The sequence below is a fragment of the Canis lupus genome, chromosome 12 (assembly GCF_003254725.2).
Source record: "Canis lupus dingo isolate Sandy chromosome 12, ASM325472v2, whole genome shotgun sequence".
In the NCBI taxonomy this organism is placed as follows: Eukaryota; Metazoa; Chordata; class Mammalia; order Carnivora; family Canidae; genus Canis; species Canis lupus.
In genome coordinates, this window is record NC_064254.1 from 45,820,982 (window position 1) to 45,838,905 (window position 17,924).

The following is a 17,924-nucleotide window of genomic DNA, read 5'->3' on the forward strand; positions in this document are numbered from 1 at the left end:
ACACTCAGTGGTTGAGTGTCTGCCTTTGGCTCAGGTTGTGATCCCAGGATCCCTCCCCCTCAGGGAGCCTGCTTCTCCCTCTACCTATGTCTATGCTTCTCTCTGTGTGTCTCATGAATAAATTAATAAAATCTTAAAAAAAAAAAAAAGAAAGAAATCTCAAACTCTATCATTACTTCAAAAATATTCAAATATCCTATTTGCCATTTAGGATCGTCCCCTATTCGAATCCAAACTTCCCTTTACAGCAAAATAGCCTGCAATTCCCTTTTTCAAAACAAAAAAAACAGCAACAATAACAAAGATTGATAATATATAATTTGGGATATCATCCCTAGCATAGATGTGGAGAGCTAAACACACATTCAACTGTTAGAAGACAAATTGATAAAACTTTTATACAAAATAATTTGGCTATAATGCTTATTGGAGTATTGTTTGTAATGCTGTACATAGGTATGTGTATGCATGCGTGTGTGTGTGTGTGTGTGTGTGTGTGTAAAAATATATACAACCAGGCAGCCTGGGTAACTCAGAGGTTTGGCTGTGCCTTTGACCCAGGGTGTGATCCTGGGGTCCCAGGATTGAGTCCCACATCGGGCTCCCTGCATGGAGCCTGCTTCTCCCTCTGCCTGTGTCTCTGCCTCTCTCCCTCTCTCTCTCTCTCTCTCTCTCTCTCTCTCTCTCTCCCTGTGTCTCTCATGAATAAATAAATAAAATCTTAAAAAAAATATATATATATATATATAAAACCTAAGCATCCAGTAATAGGGTACTGGTTGAAGAAATTATAGTGCATTCACATAATGGATTATTCTGGAGCCATTGAAAATAATGAAATAGCTATCAATGCCCTAACATGGATACATATTCAGGTTACATTCTTACATTAAAAGAAAAAAAAAAGCCACCTAAAAACAATGTAGAGTGTGACATTTCTTCATTAAATTTAGCACCTTCTGTGTACTGAAGTCCATGGTATGCACTAGGCTTACAATGGTGTACATCAAGATAGACATAGGTGAACCCTGGACTCATGAAGCTTGCATGTCTGTATGTATGTGTATAACCAGATAGACATAAAGATTTTTGTTTCTATAGAAAATAATTACAATTATAGAGAAGGATGACATGGAGTGAGACCATCTGCTTTTTACTTCAGACACTTTGGTGATACTACTTCCCATAAATATGGTTTTCATTTTATTTTTTGGGAAGGTGGGGTGAGGGGCAGAAGGAGAGTGAGAGAGAATCCTAAGCAGGCCCCATGCCCAGCACAGAGCCCAACACAGGGCTCAATCTCATGACCCTGAGATCATGACCTGAACTGAAATCAAGAGACAGACACATAACCAAGTGAGCCACCCAGGCACCCCTAAATATGTGTTTTTTAAAAGTTAACTATGTGCTCACTTCAACAGCACATTTACTAAAATATTAAAATTGGAACAATACAGAGATTAGCATTGCCCCTGCACAAGGATGACATACAAATTCATGAAGCATTCCATATTTTAAAAAAATATATCTAATTTAATTTTTAAAATGTTTTTTAATTAAAAGTTAATTATTTATGTATTTCATTTCTGCCTTTTCATCCATGAAGTAATGAAAGGTTAATTTAATTGCAGTTAATGAAAGGCAGATATATAAGCACACCTGTTTGAGTTTTTGTCATCCAATATTCTTGCACTTAGTGCCACATTGTTTAGGAAAAATCAGATTTTCTTCTTTTGATGTTTCCTAAACTTTCTTCAAATACCATATATTAACGTGATAATGGAGTGGGGACCCTAGAGTTAATATAGGAAAAATCCACAATACACCACCATTCTTTCAGAATCACAAAAACCTAGAGTCAAACAGACTGAAAGTCATTCAATTACATCTTACTAGTAATCAAGATAGTTTTGTTACAAATAAAGTGGATTTTTCCCTTTTAAAAGTTGGATTTTTTTTTCCTTTTAAAAAAGGAAGTTTTTTTGCAACATCTCTGACATCTTATCTTTATGGTAATTAAAAGGCTGTTGTGTTAAAATTAAGAACATCCTTTTTGCCAAGACACTGCTAAAAGGATGAAAAGAAAATCCACAAACTGGGAGAAAATCTTTGCAAAGCACTTATCTGCTAAGGACTAATATCTGAAATACACAAAGAACTCTGGGGTGCCTGGCTGGCTTAGCCAGTGGAGCATGTGACTCTTGATCTTGGAGTTGTGAGTTCAAGCCTCATGTTGGGTGTAGAGATTTCTAAAAAATTAATTAAATTAATTAAAAATAAATTTTTAAAAATTTAAAATTTTAAAAATCTTTAAGAAAACAAAAAAGATACAAAGAACTCGTAAAACTCAACAGTAAGCAAAGAACCCAATTAAAAGATAAGCAAGCAAAAAAATAAAAAATAAAAATAAAAATAAAAGATAAGCAAAAGATCTGAATAGATACCTCACCAAAGATAAACAGATGGCAAATAAACATATGAAAAGATACTCAACATCACATGTCATTAGGGAATTGCAAATTAAAATGATGAAATACTACTACACACTTATTATAGCCAAAATCCAAAACATGGACACTAAATGCTGCAAGGATGTGGAGCAACAGGAACTTTTATTTATTTACTTTTTAAGATGTATTCATTTGAGAGAGAGAGAGAGTAAGCAGAGGGAGGAGCAGAGAGAGAGAGGGAGAGAAACAGACTCCCCAGTGACCATGGAGCCTGATGCACATTACATCCCAGGACCCCAAGATCATGACCCGAGCCAAAATCAAGAGTCAGATGCTCCACCGACTGAGCCACCCAGGTGCCTTGGGCAACAGGAACTTTTAATCATTGCTAGTGAGAATGCAAAATGGTATAGACACTTTGGAGGATAGTTTGGCAGTTTCTTACAAAATTAAACATACACTTACTATGTGACTCACCAGTTGCTTTCCTTAGTATTTACTCATATTAGTTGAAAACTTAAGCCCACACCAAAAACAAAAAAAACAAAAAAACCCAAAATGATGTTTTGTTTTGTGAGGAGAGGGGCAAGGAAAGAACAGAGGAAGAAGGAGAAACAGAATCACAAGCAGACTCCGTGCCTAGCATGGAGCCCAACGCGGAGCCCAATACTGGGCTCAATCTCGACTGAGATCATGACCTGAGCCAAAATCAAGAGTTAGACGCTTAACCAACAGAGCCACCCAGGTACCCCCCAAAATCCACATGATGTGTACAGCAACTTTATCCTTATTGCCAAAACTTGGAAGCAATCAAGATGTCCTTCAATAGGTGAATGGATCAACAAACTTTTCTATTCATATAATAGAATATTATCCTGTGCTATAAAGAAGTGAGCTACCAAGCCATGAAAAGACATGGAGAGATCTTAAATGCATGTTGCTAAGTGAAAGAAACCAATCTGAAATGGCTGCAAACTGTATGATTTCAACTGTATGACATTCTGGAAAAGGCAAAACTTAGAAAAAGATCAGTGATTGTCAGGAGTTCAGAGGGAGGGAGGGGTAGATAAATAGTTGGAGCACAGGGAATTTTTAGGGCAATGAAACTATTTTGTATGATACTATAATGATGGATACAGATCATTATACATTTGTCAAAACTCAGGACATACTGCATAAAGAGTGAACACTAATGTAAACTGTGGACTTTAGTTAATAATAATGTATCAATATTGGTTTGTCAATGGTAACAAATGTACCAAGTAATGCACAATGTTAACACCTGGGTAGAGGAAGGCTGGAGGAGGAAGTATATGGAAACTATTTTCTTTTTTTTTTTTTTTTTTTTTTTTTTTTTTTTTTTTAATTTTTATTTATTTATGATAGTCACACAGAGAGAGAGAGAGAGAGAGGCAGAGACATAGGCAGAGGGAGAAGCAGGCTCCATGCACCGGGAGCCCGACGTGGGATTCGATCCCGGGTCTCCAGGATCGCGCCCTGGGCCAAAGGCAGGCGCCAAACCGCTGCGCCACCCAGGGATCCCTGGAAACTATTTTCTGCTCAGTTTTCTTAAACTTGGAAACAGTCTTAAAAAGGGACACCTGGGTAGCTCAGCAGTTGGGCGTTTGCCTTCAGCTCAGGGTACCTGAATAGAGTCCCGCATCGGGCTCCCTGCATGGAGCCTGCTTCTCCCTCTGCCTATGTCTCTGCATCTCTCTCTGTGTATCTCTCATGAATAAATAAATAAAACCTTTAAAAAAACAAACCTAGAAACACTCTTAAAAATAAACTCTGTTAATTAAAAAAAATGTTAATATTTTAAATATACTTGAAATGCTAGACTTTTTATTTTTGAAATGCTAGACATTCTTTCTATAGCTTTTTTGTTCATTTTTTTAAAATTAGAAATCCAATCAAAGAAAGAAAGAAAGAAAGAAAAAGAAAGAAAGAAAGAAAGAAAGAAAGAAAGAAAGAAAGAAAGAAAGAAAGAAAGGAAGAAATCCAATCTCAGGGGTGCCAGGCTGGCTCAGATGGAAGAACATGCTACTCTTTATCTCAGGATTGTGAGTTTTAGCCTACTTTGGATACAGAGATTACTTAAATTTTATTTATATTTATTTATATTTTCTTTAATAAATAAATAACTTAAAAAGAAAGTCCAGTGTCATTTTAGCTGTTTGCATTGAACTTTAGTGAAAGGTGATGGATTAAATTATAAGAAGCTACAGAATTTATACAGGTAACTACAAAAAGAATAAGGATTATGTAAATATAAACCATAATGGCTTTATCAAAGTATTCCCACTCTATTTCTTAATGGAATCCCTGAATACAAGCAATCTTTGGTTATTCAGATTTTCATGATGAATCATGGCACAAAAGAGGAAAATATACTAATAATTCTTACACTGAACACGTCCATCACGGTATGTCTCAAAGCTCTTTTCTTTCCTTTTTTAAGATTTTATTTATTTATTCATGAGAAACACAGAGAGAGAGAGAGAGAGAGAGAGAGGCAGAGACACAGGCTGAGGGAAAAGCAGGCTCCATACCGGGAGTCCCATGCAGGACTCAATCCCGAGACTCCAGGATCGCGCCCTGGGCCAAAGGCAGGCAGGCGCGAAACCGCTGAGCCACCCAGGGATCCCCTCAAAGTTCTTTTCAACGGTAACCTTACCCAAAGCCCCTGCTAAGGGAGCAGCCTGAGCTGTCACAGTTTTACCCTGTAACACCGCTCACCCTTGCCTTGCCATAATTAGTTAAACCAGCATCAAGCAGCAGATCATTCCTGGAGAAAAAACAAAGAGAGTATCATGCAGAGGGAGTTGGGCTGGGCTACAAGAAGTCATGTCAAACTAAAATTATAAGAAAACAGAAACTATAAATAAGCTAGGAGGAATCCTTTCACTACATTCATCATTCCGTAAACACATTCTGAACACCGATTATGTGCCAGGCCCTGAATTATGCACTTGGTAAATAAAGCAGAAATGCCTCTTACATTCACGGAAACCACAGCTAAGTGAGGGGAAAATAAATAAATAAATAAATAAATAAATAAACAAACAAAACATTTATAAAATGAGATAAATGCAAACAAGAAATTAACATAATACCATGTTACAGAATAATAAGGAGGATCTACTCAGGCTAGTCAAGGAAGGGCTTTCAGAGGAAGTGATGTATGCAAACTCAGATTTGAAAGAGTAAACAAAGGAAAGTGAGGAATAAAGGGGACCTGGAAGAACATTTCAAGCAGAATGAACAGTATGTGTGGAAACCCAGAGAGGAGAAAGAGCTTGGTCTCTACTGAAAGGAAGCTACTGTGGCTGGAGCATATTCAGTAAAGGAGGTAAGTGGCTCAAGATGAGTTTGGAAAAGTTGGCAGGAGTGGAGCCAAATTATGAAAGGACTACGTGAGTAAGTACAATGGGAAGCCATTGAAGTTTTTCACATGTTTAAAATTAGTATTTAGAAACAGAATTGGTACTGGGGGTTGATGATGGAGATGGAACCAGGTAAAGGATGAAGTTACTTGGACAAGAGTATTGCAGAGGAACTAGAAAGAGTGGGCATATTCAACAATGTGTTTTGAACTTAGTTTGCCAAGGACTTAGCATTGGACTGAAAGTAGGGAGTTAAGGGGGAAATTGATGGTTGTTGATGCTATTTACTGAGTTGAGGAATTCTGAGAGAACAAGATTTCAGTAGTACATCAGTTAGGACAGGGAAATAGAACCACTTGAGGAGTTTATTATAGGAATAAGAATTAATATGATGGGAGAAGCTAAGAAATCAATGGTCCAAAGGGAAAGGTGGAGAATGAGAGCTAACACACTACTGATGTACTTAATCTGATTAAAGATTATGGTAATATATATGACTGCATGGTCATTGGCTGCACACAAGTTTAGAGATGCCTTGAATTCCTCTAAAGTCAGTATTTGACAATTCAGTCTTCCATAGGCTAAAGTTGAAATGTAATAGTCTAACAGCAGATTTTAGCCTAATTCCAAAGCCAAAGCCAAAGTTCAGTATAATGTTTATAGCAACACGTATAGACTGTAGCCAAAGCTGTACTTACTGGCAAATTTATGATCTTACATATTTCCACTCTGGAAAAACAAAGAATGAAAATAAATGAACCAAATATAACATTCCAATCAGAAATAGAGAACTATCTGGGACACCTGGGTGGCTTAGCGGTTGAGCCTCTGCCTTCGGCTCAGGGCGTGATCCTGGGTCCTGAGATTGAGTCCCGCATTGGTCTCCTTGCAGGGAGCCTGCTTCTCCCTCTGCCTGTCTCTCCGCCTCTCTCTCTCTGTGTCTCTCATGAATAAATAAATAAAATCTTAAAAAAAAAAAAAAAGGAAAGAAATAGAGAACTATCAAATATAAGGTAAAATTTAAAAAGAAAAAAATGAGGAGGGCAGCCCCGGTGGCGCAGCGGTTTAGCGCCGCCTGCAGCCTGGGGCGTGATCCTGGAGACCCTGGATCAAGTCCCCACATCAGGTTCTCTGTATGATGCTTGCTTCTCCCTCTGCCTGTGTCTCTGCCTGTCTCTCTCTGTCTCTATGAATAAATAAATAAAATCTTTAAAAAAATAAAAAGAAAAAAGAAAAAAATGAGGAAAAGCAAAAAAAATTAAAAATAAGAGAATAATGTAATTGGTTTATATATCCCCAAACTATTTTTCCTTCTAAAGAACCAGTAATGCAGACAAAAGTCAGGCAGCTTATCAGAGAAATACAAATCAAAATCACAGTGAAATACCACCTCACACCAGTGAGAATGGGGAAAATTAACAAGGCAGGAAACAACAAATGTTGGAGAGGATGCGGAGAAAGGGAACCCTCCTGCACTGTTGGTGGGAATGTGAACTGGTGCAGCCACTCTGGAAAACTGTGTGGAGGTTCCTCAAAGAGTTAAAAATAGACCTGCCCTAGACCCAGCAACTGCACTGCTGGGGATTTACCCCAAAGATACAGATGCAATGAAACGGGACACCTGCACCCCGATGTTTCTAGCAGCAATGTCCACAATAGCCAAACTGTGGAAGGAGCCTCGGTGTCCATCGAATGATGAATGGATAAAGAAGATGTAGTCTATGTATACAATGGAATATTACTCAGCCATTAGAAACGACAAATACCCACCATTTGCTTCGACGTGGATGGAACTGGAGGGTATTATGCTGAGTGAAGTAAGTCAATCGGAGAAGGACAAACATTATATGGGGAATATAAAAAATAGTGAAAGGGAATAAAGGGGAAAGGAGAGAAAATGAGTGGGAAATATCAGAGGATGACAGAACATGAGAGACTCCTAACTCTGGGAAACGAACAAGGGGTGGTGGAAAGGGAGGTGGGCGGGGGTTTGGGGTGACTGGGTGACCGGCACTGAGGGGGCACTTGATGGGATGAGCACTGGGTGTTATACTATATGTTGGCAAATTGAACTCCAATAAAAAGAAATTTAAAAAAAAAAGGCAGCTTAATTGAGGAAAGAGGGTGAAAACACAATTCAGAAAATTAATAATGGTAATACAATGACTGGTACAAGATTTTTTTAAAAATCATGAATATTTTGCTGTATGTGGCTGGCTCAGCTGCTGGAATGTGTGACTCTTTATCTTGGGATTCTAAGTTTGAGGCCCACGATGGGTGTAGAAATTACTTTTTTAAAAAATTTAAAATCTTTTAAAAAATCATGAATATTTTATGTACTACTTCATAATGCCTGGCCATATGTTTGGAAATATTGATAAAATTGAAAATTTTCTAGGAAAATATATTATTAAAATTAAGTGAAGTAGAAAACAGAAAGAGATTAAAAACTATGGGAGAGATTGAAAAAGATATTAAAGAATTAACTCCTCAATGAATTCTGGCCTAGATAGTTTAATGAGTAGATTCTTTCCTGAAAAATATAATTACAATTATATTGTAATCTGTATTGTAATTCAATACAATTATGTTGTAATTGTATTGAATCTGTTACATAGAATAGAGGAAGATAGAAAGTCTCTTAATTTTATAAAATCAGCATTAACTTTGATATAAAAATCTGACAAAGCACACACACACACACACACACAAATTCAGACCTATTTTCATTATAAAAGAAATGTAAAAATCCTAAATAAAACAAATACTTGCAAGTTAAATTCTACTATTGGTTAAAAAATGGTCATGTTGGGGTGCCTGGGTGGCTCAGTCAGTTAAGCTGCCTTCAGCTCTGGTCATAATCTCAGGGTCCTAGGATCAAACCCCATGTCAGGCTCCTTGCTCAGCGGGGAGTCTGCTTCTCCCTCTCTCTCTGCCCCTCTCCCCACCATGCTTGCTCAGTGTCTCTCTCTGCTCTCTTTCTCTCTCAAATAAATAAATAAAATTTTTAAAGAAAGAAAGAAAGAGTCAAGTTTGTCCCAAAACATTTGCTCTATACATCACATCAATAGGTCAAATGAGGGAAGGTATATATTCATTTAGATAGGTGCTTAAAAGACATATGATAAAAAGCAAATCCTACTTTTGAGGTGCTTAAAATATGTATGATAAAAATAAAAGTTATATTTAAAAAAATATTTATTCATTTTAGAGAGACAGAGTGTATGAGTGGGAAGGGCAGAGGGAGAGAATCTCAAGCAGACTCCTAGCTCAGCACAGAGCCCAAGGTGGGGCTTTATACCACAACCCTGAGATCATGACATGAGCCAAAACTAAATGTTGGATACTCAACCAACTGAGCCACCCAGACTCCCCTTGAGGGTGTTTTTTTTTTTTTTTTTTTTTTTTTTAGAGTAATCTCTATACCCAGCGTAGGGCTTAAACTCACAACCCTAACATCAAGAGTTGTGTGCTTTACTGACTGAGCCAGCCAGGTACCCCTACTTTTGAGTCTTAATGACAATAAACTAAAAAGTGAATAAAAATTCCTTAAAATAATAAAGGATGCTTTCATGAAATATAAGCAATATCACACTTAACACAAATATTAGTGTCTCCATTAAAGTAAGGAATACAAAGGGGATCCTGCCCTTATTACAATTATTTAACAAGTTCTGGAAACTCTATCAATTAAAGTGAGATGTGAAACAAATAAGAAGCATAACTGTAGAAAAGAGAAAATACATATATTATTATTTGCATAAGATAAGATTGTGTACATTTATAGCTGAAAGATCAATACGGCAGCCAGATAAGACCGCAATTACCAACTCTATTAGATTTCCTATATGCCAGTGATATCTGGTAATAAAAATATGGTGGAGAAGACTTCAGATTCACAATAATGATGCTTTTACACATATATGTGTGCATATATTCATAACATATATAAAATGCTTAGTCATCTTTAAAAGAATTAAGAATATCAAGGGCACCTGGGTGGCTCAGGTGGTTAAGTGTCTGGCTGTTGATTTCGGCTCAGGTCACTATCTCAGGGTCATGAGATGGAGCCCCACATCAGGCTCGGTGCTGGGTGTGGAGCTTGCTTAAGATTCTCTCTCTTGGGGCACCTGGGTGGCTCAGTGGTTGAGTGTCTGCCTTTGGCTCAGGTTGTGATCCTGGGGTCCTGGGATCAAGCCCTGCATCAGGCTCTCTACTCAGTGGGGAGTCTGCTTCTCCCTCTATGTCTCTGCCTCTCTCTGCGTCTCTCATGAATCAATAAATAAAATCTTAAAAAAAAAAAAAGATTCTCCCTCTTCCTCGATTCCTCTCCCCACTACCCCCATTCTCTCTCGAAAAAAAAAAAAAAAAAAAAAGCTATGAAGATCATGTATCAGGAAAATTTTAAAACTTATATTTTGATTACAAAAATAAGACTTTTATAAATGGAGAGAGAAAGAGATATAAAATATATATATCCTAAATGAGGTCAACTGAACATTGTAAAAATTGTCAATAGTTCCTAAATAGATTTGGAAAAATAAACTTCTGGAAATGAAATCAGCAATATATCAAAGATTTTTAAATGATTTTATTCTTTGGTCCAGTAATAATTTTGCTTCCTTTATCCTTTTTTTTTTTTTTTTTGCTTCCTTTATCCTAAGAAAATAATCAGAGACCTTGAAAAGATTGAAGTACAATGTGATGCATATGTGATAGTGTAATATATTTTACACAGAAAATAGAAAATGTGTGGGGTACCTGGCTGGCTCAATTGGTAGAACTTCTGACTCTTGATCTTGAGGTCATGAGTTTGAGCCCATGTTGGGTGTAGAGATTACTTAAAAAAAAAAAAAATAGAAAATGTGTTTTTAATTCAATGCAACATTATTTACTGAGCACTTTCTATATGTCAGATTCTGTGCTCAACAATAGAGGTATAGATAAACAAAGCAGTCATTGTCCCTTCCTACATAAGACTAAAATCAGCTGAGCAATTATACAACATGGTGATGAATTCATTGCTAGGGGAAAGGATGCTATTGAGGCCCTAAAGAAGAGTCACTTACCTAAACATAGGGGGCAGAGAACGCTTCCCAAGGAGATGATGTCTGTACTAAATCCTCATGGCTGAGGAAGTGTTATCTAAGTGAAGAGATAGAGAAAGAAGGTTTCAAGCTGAGGGAAAACATATGCAAGTGCTGGGGTAAGAAACATGGTGCCTTCTAGAAATGGAGAAAAGTTCATTGCACTTACAGTGCAAACTGCTTAGATAGACAGAAGGCAGGTCTGGGAAAGGAAAATTAATTGCAAGATGTGCTTGTGAAGAGATAATCTACAACCAGATTATGGAGGGCTTTACCATCTGGAACTGATGCTTTCACACTTCTTTGACCATAACTCAAAGAAAAATATATAGTTTATAATGCCACCAATTTACAAATTTCATAGATATGCATGTATGAACCATATTTCACGACAATATTTTTACTATATGCAAAGCATTCTTATATTTTCTATTTCCTGTTCAATTTTACTTTTAAAAAATGCTGTCTGCCTCCTACATGCTTACTTTGTGCCTTGTGTGAATTAGAAATAAGTATTCTCTCTGGGCAGTTGCAACTTAAGAGACTCCAGGCCTGGCCTCAGAGAGTGAAAAGGGCAGTGGAAGGTGTCTTTATCCAAATAAAATGCCCCTTCATGGTGGGTGAAGCTCCATAGACTTGCCTCTAATATTTGCAGAGCTTAAGGCAGAAGTACAATCGAGGCCTACGTCTTAAAGTTGTAGATCAATCTAATCGACTATTAAATGAGTGTGTTCTATTCTTCTAACTTGACACATAAAATTGCATAATGACCTAAAAGACCAAGTTCAAATTCAAAATTCTTGGACTTGGGCAGGCCGGGTGGCTCAGTGGTTTAGCGCTGCCTTCAGCCCAGGGCGTGATCCTGGAGACCCGGGATTGAGTCCCATGTCGGGCTCCCTGCATGGAGCCTGCTTCTCCCTCTACCTGTGTCTCTGCCTCTCTCTCTCTCTGTGTCTCTTATGAATAAATAAATAAAATCTAAAAAAAAAATTATTGGACTCAGAGTTCAGCATTGGCATATGACTTCAAGCCTGGGTCTCTTCTATTTCCACTTCCAAATCCATCTTATACCAAAAAGGGCTTTGTTCATATACCATGTGGACATCTTGACCAACTTGTCTTAGTTCTATTTGCCTTTCCCTTCCAGCAAACAGTTAGAAGTGGATTCAGAATTATTTGGACAGGAATTTGATCGTATCTGAACCAGAATGGGGTTTTTGTATGAAAGTGGCATTGCCTGAGGACCCCAAGAGTAGGGTTTTCTAAAGCTCTGTTACTCAAAATGTGGTACATGAATGAGCAGAAAGGGCATCACATGAAAGCTGGCAAAAATGAAGACTCTCAAAGGGGTATCTGGCTGGCTTAGTGGGTACATCATGCAACTCTTGATCTTGGGGTAGTGAGTTCAAGTCCCATGTTGGGTGTAGAGATTACTCAAAAAAGCAAAATCTTGGGATCCCTGGGTGGCGCAGTGGTTTGGCGCCTGCCTTTGGCCCAGGGCGCGATCCTGGAGACCCGGGATCAAGTCCCACGTCAGGCTCCCGGTGCATGGAGCCTGCTTCTCCCTCTGCCTGTGTCTCTGCCTCTCTCTCTCTCTGTGACTATCATAAATAAATAAATAAATAAAATTTAAAAAAAAAAAAAAAAAAAGCAAAATCTTCAGGGGTGCCTGGGTTGCTCAGTCAGTTAAACCTGGCTCTTGGTTTAGGCTCAGGTCATGATCTCATGGTCATAGGATGGAGCCTGACATTGGGCTCTGCTCAGCATAGAATCTGCTTCAGATTCTCTCTCCTGTATCCTCTCATGCTCTCTCTCTCTCAGTAAATAAATAAAATCTTAAAAAAAAAAATCTTAAAAAAAAAATGCAGAATCTTGGGCCTCATCCCAGACCAACCAAATTGGAATCTTTAGTTTAACAAGACCTCTAGTTGATTTGCATGGACTTTAAATTTAACACTACCACAATGCGAGGAGGGCAGGGCTGGGGTAATTCCTTGGTCTAAGGCCAGTCTTTTACCACGATGTCAGGGTGCTAAGGTGTCAGGGCAGGCAAAGTGCAAGCTGCATTTCAGATCCCTTTCTCCTCCTTGAACATCCTGTGTAGTGTCCAGCTGTAGGGTAAGATTTTGGCAAGTTTCATTTAAACAAGAAAATGACTTAATAATACTTATGATTTAGTTCATTTTTGCTATAGGATGGATTGGTGAGCAGAAACCTGAGCTGGCTACATAATTTTCTGGGTCTAGGGTGCCTGAGTGGCTCAGTTGGTTGAAGGTCTGTCTTTGCTCAGGTCATGATCCCAGCTGGGACCCTGGGATCAAGCCCCTGATCAGGAGTCTGCTTCTTCCTCTCCCTCTGCCCCCTGCTCATCCTCTCTCTCTCACTCTTTCTCTCTATCACAAATAAATAAATAAAAATCTTTAATAAAAAAATAATTTGCTGGGTTTAGTACAAAATGAATATGTAGAGCTTCTTGTTGAAAAAAGCAGGAAAAATGTAGTGTTTAAGGTACTAAAATATGAAGCTTTTTTCATTCTTCTGCAGTATTTCTCTTCACTTGTCACAGTGTTTTCTATTTGTTATCTAACATTCTAAATAGAGAAAAATTAAAAATTTAAATTATTAGCATACATTTTACCATTCATCTTTATAGTGTGCAAAGCCAGCTCTAGATACAAAAATAAGATCAGTTAACTCCTGGGGTGCCTGGGTGGCTCAGTTGGTTAAGCGTCTGTCTTCAGCTCAGGTCGTGACTCCAGGGTCCTGGGATGGAGCTCCCACTGGGCTCCCTGCTTAGCGGTGAGTCTGCTTCTCCTTTTCCCTCTGCTCCTCCACCTCTGCTCATTCTCTCTCTCTACGTTCCCTCTCTCTCTCTCTCTCTCTCAAAGAAATGAATAAAATCTTTATAGGAAAAAAGAACAGTTAACTTATGAACAATCACTGAAATTATACAATTTATATTTCATAACGACACATGCTTATATAGTTTGTTCTTTCAGCACAGTGAAGATCAGCTCAATTTTTTTCCTTCACACTTTGAAAGGTGCATATTCTACCAATACTCTATCTTTGACATGCTGTTGACTAAGGGGGGTCTGGAAGGAAAAGTAAGTATGGTTCACTCTTTCCCTTTCTTGCTATTCCATTTTCAGCATAAGTCTTTGGTTAACACAGGGAAGTAACATGAATTTTTAAAAAGGATATCATAGGGATACTTGGTCATTGATGTTTCTTAGAATGCCATTGCTTTCTTTCTGCCCTTCCAAACAAGTTCTGATTCCTTAGTGGGGAAACCATGACTTTCTTCTGCTGACACAGACTTAACAATCTTGCCTTATACTCATTTGAGCCTCACTAAACTTCCATACATGGTGGGTCCACTGGAATTCTGTGCTCATGAGGCACTGAGGCCACTATATAGAAATAGAGTGGAAAGATGGGGTGCCTGGGTGCCTCAGTGGTTGAGCGTCTGCCTTTGGTTCAGGTTGTGATCTGGGGTCCTAGGATGGAGTTCCACATCAGGTTCCCCACAGGGAGCCTGCTTCTTCCTCTGCCTCTCTCTCTGTGTCTCTCATGAATAAATAAATACAATCCTAAAAAAAAAAAAAGAAAAGAAAAGAAAGAAATAGAGTAGCAAGAAATGACAGAACATGCATATTGCCTTTATCTTCTCTGCTCACACATATGCTCTATTGTCCTATTGAACTTCACTTACAAAATATAAGTTCAAAGATAAAAATATTAAATATTTCAAGATGGCAATCTCAGAACATAAAAACAAGGGAGGGGCTTTTTTGAGTGAGGGCACTTCTTGGTTGCACAAGTCATCTGCCCCTGAAACTGGCCCTGAGAGCAATGAAGAGGAAGGATACCAATAAAGAAGGTGGTGTAATAATTGAGATGAAAGAGGATAGTGGTTGATACTAGAGGAGTACCCCTGAAATTGGGGGAAAGCAGATAGTTTCAAGAAATATTTGGACTGCTAGACCAGTAGCATATGTAGATTGCTTGGTTGTAGAGGGATAATGGAGAGAGGAGTTAGGAATGAGTCCAAAGTATGCTTTGGCAGTGAGAAGAATGGAAATGCCATTTTCTGGGAATGTTAGAGGAAGAACTGGAATGGAGGGATAGGAAGGAAGTTAAAAGTGTTGTGTTTGAGGTACATGTATCACATGGTAGTGATGTTTATAGACAGTAGAATATTCAGATCTGAATCTCTGGAAAGAGATACGAACTAGAGCTATTGATTTGGAAACCTTCCACATACAGATTGTGACTAAAGCTAGAGAAGTAAAAGAGATTGCTTAGGAAGAGTGTGCAAAGTAATAAAAGAAAAGGTCCCAGGCTAGTATCTTTTAAAAAACACCAACATTTAGGTGGAAGAAACATCTTCAAAAGAATCTGGGAAGAAGTAGTCACAAAATGTGGAGAAACTGGGCATCCTGGCAAAGCGGTTTAGCGCCCCCTTTGGCCCAGGGCGTGATCCTGGAGACCTGGGATCGAGTCCCACGTCGGGCTCCCTGCATGGAGCCTGCTTCTCCCTCTACCTGTGTCTCTGCCTGTCTCTCTCTCTCTTCTCTGTGTATTCTCATGAATAAATAAATAAAATCTTTTTTAAAAATGTGGAGAAACTATAGGAGAGAATAGCTTTACAGACCCCAAATGAACAAGGCATTTCAGGAAGGAGAAGTCTTCAACAGTCAGATGCTGCTGAGAGATCAAGCAAGGAACTCAAGTTTCCATTGGCTTTAGTGACAAGTTCATCTGGGGACCTTGGCAAAGGGAAATTCAGTGGAATAATGAGGACAAAGGTGAGAATACAAAGGGCTGAAGTGTGAGTAGGAAACCAATATATATTAAAACATATTTTAATTTCTATGTGAAGAGATACTGGATACTTTGGGGCACCTGGGGTAGCTCAGTCGGTTGTTTCTGACTCTTAATTTTGGCTCAGGCCATGATCTCAGGGACTTGAGATCCAGCCCTTTGTAGGGCTTTGTGCTCAGCGCAAAGTCTGCTAGAGATTCTCTCTCTCCCTGTCCCTCCTCCTGCTCTCTCTCTCTCTCTTTAAGATAAATAAATAAATAAATAAATAAATAAATAAATAAATAAATCTTCAAAAAGAGAGAGAGAGACAGTAAATGGGGCACCTGGGTAGCTCAGTCAGTTGGGCATCTGCCTTCGGCTCAGATCATGATGCCAGGGTCCTGGGATCAAGCCCTACTTGGAGCTCTCTGCTTGGCAGGGAGCCTGGTTCTTCTCTCCCTCTGCCTGCCACTCCCCTCTGCTTGTGCTTTCTCTCTGGCAAATAAATAAATAAAATCTTGAGAGAGAGACACACACACACACACACAGAGAGAGAGATTGGATACTTAAAGTTGGGAGGAACAAGGAGTGAAGTAGAAATTGAAGATAGAGGAAAAAGAAGGGATTATCTTTATTTCCAGTTTATAAATAGGGTAGGTAAGCTCCACAAACAGGCCAGGGATCATAGCTTTGTTTACTGCTTTGTGCCTACAACAGCATATTTGTTTCCTAGGGCTGATGAAACAAAACACCACAAACTGGGTGCTCAAAACAATAGAAATTTATTGTCTCACAGCTCTAGAAGCTAGAACTGTGAAATCAAGGTGTTGTCAGCATTATGTTCCCTCTGGAAACTTCCTTGCCTCTTCCTAGCTTCTGGAAGCATGCGGACAAACTTTGGCTTTCCTCGGCTTGCAGATGCAGAACTCTAATCTCTGTCTTCATTGCAACAGGACATTCCCTCTGTGTCTCTGCTTTCACCTAAGCATCTTCCTATGAGGACACCAGTCATATTGGATCAGGGAGTCCACTTACTCCAGTATGACACCATCTAAGCTAATTACATCTGCAATGAACTTACTTACAAATGAGGTCACATTCTGAGGTATTGGGGTTTAGGACTTCAACATGTCTCTTTTTTAGGGGAGAGGGATATAACTTACAACAAACATAGGAAATCTTGATTCAATATTTGTTGAATGAATGAATATGATTTGTAGAGCTGGAGGAGAAATTTGCTTTAGACCAGAGGAGGGACACCATTCTATTGCAGTGAGAGGGAAGGAAAAACTGTGGCTACATGTAATGGCTGGCATAAGGAAATTGTGTCAGCTGAAGTGTTTAAAATTCTCCATAAAGAGGAAGGTGAAATCTCTGCTGAGGTGAGGGGAAAGTTGAGGTAGGGGGTCAGAGGAATTAGAGGTGTGGAGCAGAAAAGAACCTGAAATAGGGAAGAAAACTAACAAGGGAAAGGAAGGCTGCCTAGAAGCATTGAGGGGAGCTGGTTGAGGGTAGAAACCATGGATGTATAGTGGCATAAATCTGCCCTGCTGTGTGATTTCTGTACCAAGGCAAATGGCCAGAGCAATTGGGGTTTTGCCAGGTAGTAGCTAAGGAAAGAAAATAGGGGTAAGGGAATTGGGAACACTGGCACAAGAGGACCAGGGATAAGTCATGGAATTAGGCTAGATAGGAGGAGAAGTTAAATACAAGTACTGTATATTTGATATACAGAAGTGTGTATATACAGAAAAGGGTGAGTACAGTACAATAAGATATCTTAAGAAAGTCAGGGATGCCTGGGTGGCTCAGCGGTTGAGCCTTTGCCTTCTGCTCAGGGCCTGATCCTGGAGTCCCACATCGGGCTCCCTACATGGAGCCTGCTTCTTCCTCTGCTTGTGTCTCTGCCTCTCTCTCTCTCTCTGTGTCTCTCATGAATAAATAAATTAAATCTTAAAAAAAAAAGATATCTTAAGAAAGAGAGGATCTGTTCACATAACTTTTACTACAGTATTGTTACAATTGTTCTCTTTTATTATTAGTTATTGTTTTTTTTCTTAAAAAAAAAAGATTTTATTTATTTATTTGACAGAGAGCAATAGAGCACAAGCAGAGGGACTAGTAGAGGGAGAAGGAGAAGCAGATTCCCTGTTGAGCAGGGAGTCCCGATGTGAGGTTCCATCCCAGGACCTGAG

At 38.8% G+C, this 17,924-nt stretch overlaps 1 pseudogene; it reads left to right on the top strand.

The window, feature by feature from the left end:
• The first annotated feature begins 1,418 nt into the window (after nt 1–1,418).
• On the top strand, nt 1,419–1,517 carry LOC112658767 (U6 spliceosomal RNA; annotated as a pseudogene).
• Nucleotides 1,518–17,924: the final 16,407 nt, after the last annotated feature.